Source organism: Corvus brachyrhynchos, unplaced genomic scaffold (genome assembly GCF_000691975.1).
Source record: "Corvus brachyrhynchos isolate BGI_N302 unplaced genomic scaffold, ASM69197v1 scaffold514, whole genome shotgun sequence".
NCBI classification, from domain to species: Eukaryota; Metazoa; Chordata; class Aves; order Passeriformes; family Corvidae; genus Corvus; species Corvus brachyrhynchos.
This window is the reverse complement of record NW_008238319.1, coordinates 653,294-660,315: the sequence shown is the minus strand read 5'-3', so window position 1 is coordinate 660,315 and position 7,022 is coordinate 653,294. Positions and strand designations below refer to the sequence as shown.

Genomic DNA, 7,022 nt, shown 5'->3' with positions numbered 1-7,022 from the left:
GGAGCCGCTCTCCCCGGTCCCAGGCTGTCCTCGCCGCTACAAATCCCTCTGCAGCCGAGGCCTGGGGCTTCTCCAGGCTCTGCGCCGGGCTTTATCTGCTGGAGTTTAACAGCTTCGTTTGTACCTCCGTACCGTGTTTCAGTGCTTCAGATGCACGGTCCCGGGTTGGTTGTTTTCTGAAGCTTTTTTATCTTCTCAGGTGCACAGAACTGGGTGTCAAATCCAGAGGAATTTATGCAGGGAGGAGGGAGCTGGGATTGCTGAAGGAAAGACGGGAGAAGCTGCAGGTAGGACAGGGACACAGCAGCATTTCCTGAGCACCAGTAAAATGTAGCATTTGACACTTGAAATTAATTCTGGTTCTGTTGAAATGCTGCCAAGATACGTATTATCTAGACAGAAAAAATGCTCTTGGGCTGCTGTTTCCAATGTATCTGTAGTCATTTCAATTATAGATTTGTTTTTTAAAGCGAATCTGAAGTTGTTATGATTGTTAGACGCGTTTGCCATGTACTTTTAAGTAAGTTTTTAGAAAGTTTAAGAAAACTCAGTATCTTTAGGAGCTGTGATGTTGCTGATCTGTGGGTAATCAGCCCACCTCCAGCTGCCTGACCACTGCAGGTCACTGTGGCCTGAGCTGACATCCCTGAGGGATGGAGCAGAATCATGGAATCATAGAATCACAGGCTTGATAAGGTTGAAAAAACCCTTGAAGATCATCAAATCCAGCTACTGACCCACACCACCACCGTGTTCACCTCTAAACCATGTCCCTAAGTGCCACAGCTGCATTATTTGAACACTTCCAGGGACGGTGACTCTACCACTGCCCCGGGCAGGACTGGACAGCCCTTTCTGTGTAGAAATTTTCCCTGATCTCCAACCTAAACCTCCCCTGGTGCAACTTGAGGCTGCTGCTCTCATCCTGAGGAATTCAGCTGGGACCTCTACTCCCAGCCCCTTGCCCCATTCCTGAGCCTCTGGGCTCCTTCCCTCTCCTCCTCGCCCAGCAGGGCTCTCCCAGACTGTGTCACCGGGACATCTGTCCCATTCCTCTGGCTTTGCACAAAGCAAGACCAAAGCAGGGTCTGTGATTTCAATCCAGAAATAAATAAACGGGAAGGACCATGCTCTCCCCCAGTGGCAGAGTGCAAACCCCTGCGAGTGTCAGTCCCAGCAGCCAGCCTGCCCTGCCCGCTGCAGGTCAGGGCTGATGGCTGCGCTGGGCTGGGCTGGAGGGACTGACCTGTGGTGGCTGCTTTTGGGGTTGGCTGCTCTGGGGGCTGCACCACGGACTCAGCTCCAGCCTTTTCCTCCCCTGTTCAACCTGGCCAGCGGTGGTTTGACCCCAGGAGCAGCAGAATGATGGGCAACTGCTCCCAGGGTTTGTGGTGTGTGATCCCAAGTCGAAGATTCATCTTTCCACCGGAAAAATAATTTCATTTGCTGCCAGTGCCCACAGGGTGGTTTCTTGTTCTTGCATTAGTATGAAAAAGTAACTGAAACATCGTTTTCACCTACACAGTATCAGTCATTAAATAAATTCCTGTTTAATGTCCCTTCCAAAAAATCACAGATCCTGACTTTTATTACCTGGTCACACCTATTATGTTTCATTTAGGAGAATTTGAGTGGATTAACGAGTGCCTATCACTTAGCTTTCTGCAGCATCATAATGCTTTTCCTCTGATTTCACGTCTCCTGCCACTGTAATACCTTATTTACATTGCTGTGTGCACAACAGATGTCCTCAAGATCGAGTAATGACTTGATCTTTCCTCCTAAATCTCTGTGTGCAGGATATGTCAAATTGTATTTTTAAATGTAGATTATCTTGTACTTTCACAGATTGAATTTCATGTTGCTAAGTTACCTGTTTTTTCTAGTTTGAGGTTATTGTTTTATTTTTTTTTCCTTTTGCCTGCCTTGTCCTCTCTCGTGATTGACCTACATAATCCTCTGTTATTGGCAGCTTTTTGTGTCCTGCCCTTTACTCTTTACCAGGTCACCAGAACACCAGACAGTGCCAGCCCTAGCTCTGGGCCTTGGAGCTGGCAGCTGGGAATCTCCTCCCTTTGTTTTGATCCCCCATCTGTGGCTGGAGTTTCTTACCCATCACACTGCTCACTCTTCTCTCAGGCACAGGGTGGGATTGTTGGGGTGCCCTGTGCTGACTGGGAGCTGGACTCGGTGATCCCTGTGGGTCCCATCCAGCTCAGCCTGTTCTGTGATTCCACGGCTCTTTAGCAGTTAATTACAGGAGTGCCCGACCCTGAAGTGTCCTTATGAAACTGAGATCCGACTTCCATTGTCACCTCCCCATCACCTTTCAGTGCCAGGATGCACTGAGGTCACTCTGCTGCCCCGAGCACAGCCCACGTTTCTGAGCCCCTCTGCCTGCTGGCAGTCGCTGGCTGGCTGGGCAGGGGCTCCCTGGCCATGGGCTTCTCTTGTGGATGTAATGAGCCATAGGAATTTGCGTAGTTTCAGTTAAAACTCTCAAGCTCGGGTTAGCCCCGAGCAGAGCAGCCACAGCTCTTGCTGTTCCTGCTGCTGCCCCTCCAGGCGCCCAGAGCTCTGCAGAGCCACAGTTCCACCCTCGGGACCCTGGAGAGCGGCTGGAGGGACAGATCCCTGCAGGGAGCGATCCCGGTGCCCTGGGGCAGCCCGGCTGCAGGCAGAGCCCGGTGCCTGCGCTCCCAGAGCAGTGGTCAGCCGGGAGCTCGGGAGCCAGATGGACACGGGCTCCTGGCTGCGGATCAGCGCAGAGCAGCCCTGCGAGGAGCTGCTTTCCCTGAAGGAGGAAATGCAGAAGGCTAAAAGACTGGAGAGCCCTGAACTCAAATCCCAGATTACCCAGCTGCCACACTAACCCAGTAGCTGGGAAAGGGCTCCTCTGGAGCTTCTCCAGCCTGTAAATGGAGATGTTGGTGGGAATGTTTCCCCGGTCATTATGTAGCGCATTTCTCACAGGAAAGCAGGGCCAGTGCTTTTCCTGATCATCTGCACAAGTCCTTGACAGGGAGATTCCTGCAAGGGAGGGGTTTTCTCGAGAGGAGGCATCAGCCAGGAGATGCCACTTGGGAATGAGTCACTTGGCCTCAGAGGTGAACTCCAGGAAGTCAATTTTAGTGACCCAGTAGAGAGCACAAGCAGAAGCAGCTGCTGAAGTTCCTCTTTTCCCGCTTTCTTTTTTTCTTTTTTCCTATTTATTGTTAGTCTTGGTTTAAAAAGGTTATAAAGCTCTTGTGTTGAAAATAAGATTTTCCCAGATAAATGGATCACAGAATCCCAGCCTGGTTTGGTTGGAAGGGACCTTAAAGCCCATCCAGTTCCACGCCCTGCCATCAGCAGGGACACCTCCCACTGTCCCAGTTTGCTCCAAGCCCTGTCCAGCCTGTCCTTGGACACTTGGATGGGGCAGCCACAGCTGCTCTGGGCAGCTTGTTCAGCCTGGCATCCTTTGACTTCAGATGTTAAAGTGAGGGTGAAACAGCCTTTTCTTCCCCTCGGCTCTGGGTCTGCCATGGTGCAAGGAGGCCTGAAACCCTCCTACTGATCCGTTCAGTGAAACTGCAGGGAAGTGGTACCTGCATGCCAGGCAAATTGACTCCAAAGGTTCATGCAGCATTTCAAATCAAATCAGCTTTAAAAAATCAGATTACAGCTGCAAAGTCCTCAGCCATGTGCATGTGGTACGTGCAGAGCCCTCCTGGCAGAGCTCCCCTGGCCAAGGGCAGCAGCACGGGGTCACCTCCGTGGCTGGGAGGCCTGGGGGGCCATGCCTCGATACCTCCGTGCACACAGGGTTTGGCTCATGCCACACCAGCGCTTCTCACGCCTCTCTGAGTGCTTTCCCATGTGCCTGCAGCCTTTTCCTTCCCACCTGTAGCTCTGCCTCTCCTCTGGGAAACAGGGGCTTTGTTTTGCCAGGTTGGCCAGGGTTTCTGGTTCATCATCTGGGAGGACATTCTACTTTTAAGATTTTATTCAATCATCTTCCAGGGACTGCTTTTGTTATGAAATCCTTTTTATAATGGATCTTTTCTTTATAGTTGGAAATATTTATTTAGCCAGTGCCTAAAGGGGCTCCAAGAGAGCTGGAGAGGGACTTTGAAAAGGGCCTGGAGGGACAGGAGAAGGAGGAATGGCTTCCCACTGCCAGAGGACAGGATTTGGTGGGATATTGGGAAGGACTTGTTCCCTGGGAGGGTGGTGAGACCCTGGCACAGGTTTCCCAGAGAAGCTGTGGCTGCTCCTGGATCCCATTTTAACAGTTTATGTGTTCTGAACTCATTTGCCATCTCTGGATTAGGTCTCTCTCTTCACCTTCCCCAACAACATCGTGCCAGAAGCTTGGCCTGGTGAAAGCAGCACAGTGTCTCTCAGTTGCTCTAATGCAGATCTTCCTGCCCCCAGAATGTACCTAAAGCTCTCTTGATCGTCCCTAGGGACCATCTTCCCAGCTGAGACCACGCTGGAGGGCTCGCACCTGATCCCATGAGAGTTGGTCCTGCCAGCCCTTGCCCTCGCCCCGCGGATGTTGGTGGGACAGGAATGGTGTTAATCCCTGGCACTGCCGCCCCCGGTGGGTACCACCCCCTCACAGCACATCTCCAACACTCCGGGAGTCTGGGCATACTTCTGCTTTCCTTCTAAATCAGAATTTATGCTTATTTGTGGGTATTGTTTATTTATGTTTATTATTGTGTTTCTGAGCCAAGGAACATCACGTTTGCTATTCAGTAACAGGACTGGCATCAGGGAGGAAACTCACAGCAAGTGTCACAAAAAGGTTGTTTAAACCAGGATATTTTGTAATGAACAATGAGGTTTGAAATAATCTGATCCTCAGTGTTTCAGGCTGTAGGAACAGCTTTCCACTGGAGCCTGATGGACATCTCCCAACTGTTTGCATTTGGGAGATTAATCAACTTGCCTTCAATTCTTGTCTGTTGCTGTGAAATGTCAGTTTTTATCTTGATTTAGAGCTGGGCACACACCTACTGAGAAATAAAACACACTGTAAAATAGGAGTGTAATTTCTGGATAGTCCTGCTCTATCTGTCTAGCCTAAAGAAAGGTTCCTGCTCCCATCAGTGTCTTTTCCTGCTGTCCAGTTCCTCACAGCTGAATTTAATGATGATGAGTCAGTCTGGAAATTAACCTTAATTCTGAAATCCAAAGCACAGTGGTTTTGTTGCCACTGTTGAGTCTGCTATTTTTCAAGCTCATTTATAAATTGAATAAATCCAAGAACTGTAAATCTTTTATAAGAGTGTAGCAATTAAATACTGCCTTTTCCATCCTCAAATCCAGCTGTGTTGTGTGTTGGTGCCGAAGAGGGTTGGAGAGGTAGCATTAAATAGTTATTTAGGGATGTTAATAACATGCTTAAAATGTTGCCATCAAGTGCTTTTGGACCGTGCGATGCCATCTGTGTTACAGTTGATTTAGTTAATTATACAGGCATGAATTCCTTGGAAGAAGGGATGGCATTGCTCTAACAGCTTGTTTGTGAGCAGGATAACACAGTGACACACTATTAAACTCATGGAATTAAATCTAAAATATAATCCTCACTAATAGTCCTCCCCAAATTATGCTGAGTTGCTCCCGTTCAACGGATAATTTGGATAGGTGTGTTATTGGAGTTTATTGCAGAAACTCCAGTGGATTTTTTTACCTTAAATACTGGGGGTTATCTGAGAAAAAGGAGAAATTACTTTCCTACCTACTCACCTGTTTTTAATTAATTATTGCTTGTTCTGCAAATTAGCCATAAGAGTTGTACAATTAAACAGGTACCTGTTGGGATTTAGCAGCAATTGTGTCTGCCAGTACTGCAATTCAGAGCAGTCCTGAGCTGGAAGGGACCCACAGGGATCATCCAGTGCAGCCCCTGGCCCTGCCCAGACCCCCCAACAACCCCACCCTGGGCATCCCTGGCAGCGCTGTCCAAACGCTCCTGGAGCTCTGGCAGCCTCGGGGCCGTGCCCATTCCCTGGGGAGCCTGGGCAGTGCCCAGCACCCTCTGGGGGAAGAACCTTTCCCTGCTCTCAGCCTGAGCCTGCCCTGGCCCAGCTTCAGCCATTCCCTATAAACCATAATTAGCTTCATAATTGACACCCAACTATGTTTTGCACTTCAAAGAAAACCCAGAAAAAACCTGTGCAAAACTTACAATGAGAAACAAGAGGATGGAATTTCGATCCGTGGGTGTGGCACAAACAGGTGACTTCACACACAAGGTGAGTCTGTGTAGAGGAGTCTGGAAGCTGCAAATGTAGAGCTTACAAAGGACATGATCCACCCATCGATGAGTTAAAGCCAACATCGGTGGAAGGATTAATCTCTGAGGAAAAATTCAGGTCAGTTGGGATTTGACATGTGTCTGTTACAGCTGCTGCTGGAATTGATCTAATCCATGGCAAAACTTGGGCTAGACTTCCATCTGCAGGAGCTCTACTGGATGTCAGGGTTGGGGCGTGAGGGGCAGAATTATTTTGAATTTAAAGCAGATATTATTTCATCAAAGATAGGTTTCAGAGCTTACTTCACACTGGGAAGCGCTGGTTGGTTATTTATTTCCCTTATGGAAGTGGTGACTTGCTCTACACCAGCCAGCCGTAGGTAATGGGGTGCATTAACTCTGCAGTGTGGGGAGCCAGCAACTTCCTCAGCAAAAGCATGGACAAGTCAGATGTGCCTCTCTGGACGTCTGGGTTGAGTTACCCATGTTGCTTGTATATTTTTAAAAAAGAATTTTATCAGATTAGTCTCAATCTAAACAGAACAGAGAAAAACCTCATAGAATGTCCAGGGCAGGGAACGGAGCTGGGAAGGGGCTGGAGCCCCAGGAGCGGCTGAGGGAGCTGGAAAGGGGCTCAGGCTGGAGCAAAGGAGGCTCAGGGGGGACCTTGTGGCTCTGCACAAGTCCCTGACAGGAGGGGGCAGCCGGGGGGGTCGGGCTCTGCTGGCAGGGAACAGGGACAGGAGGAGAGGGAACGGCCTCAGGCTGG

At 49.4% G+C, this 7,022-nt stretch overlaps 1 protein-coding gene across 28 annotated transcripts in view; it reads left to right on the top strand.

The window, feature by feature from the left end:
* Positions 1–7,022, top strand: part of JAKMIP3 (Janus kinase and microtubule interacting protein 3) — a 51,576-nt gene that overhangs the window by 12,309 nt on the left and 32,245 nt on the right. For 20 of the 28 annotated variants that reach the window (XM_017733844.1, XM_017733827.1, XM_017733841.1 and 17 more), the window contains 2 exons: positions 200–287; positions 4,452–4,588. The exons of 4 other annotated variants lie outside the window; for them this stretch is intronic. The gene's annotated coding sequence lies outside the window, so the exon portion shown is untranslated. The remainder of the gene's footprint in view (positions 1–199; positions 288–4,451; positions 4,589–7,022) is intronic. 4 more of the 28 variants (XM_017733831.1, XM_017733832.1, XM_017733838.1 and 1 more) reach the window with 2 other exon arrangements.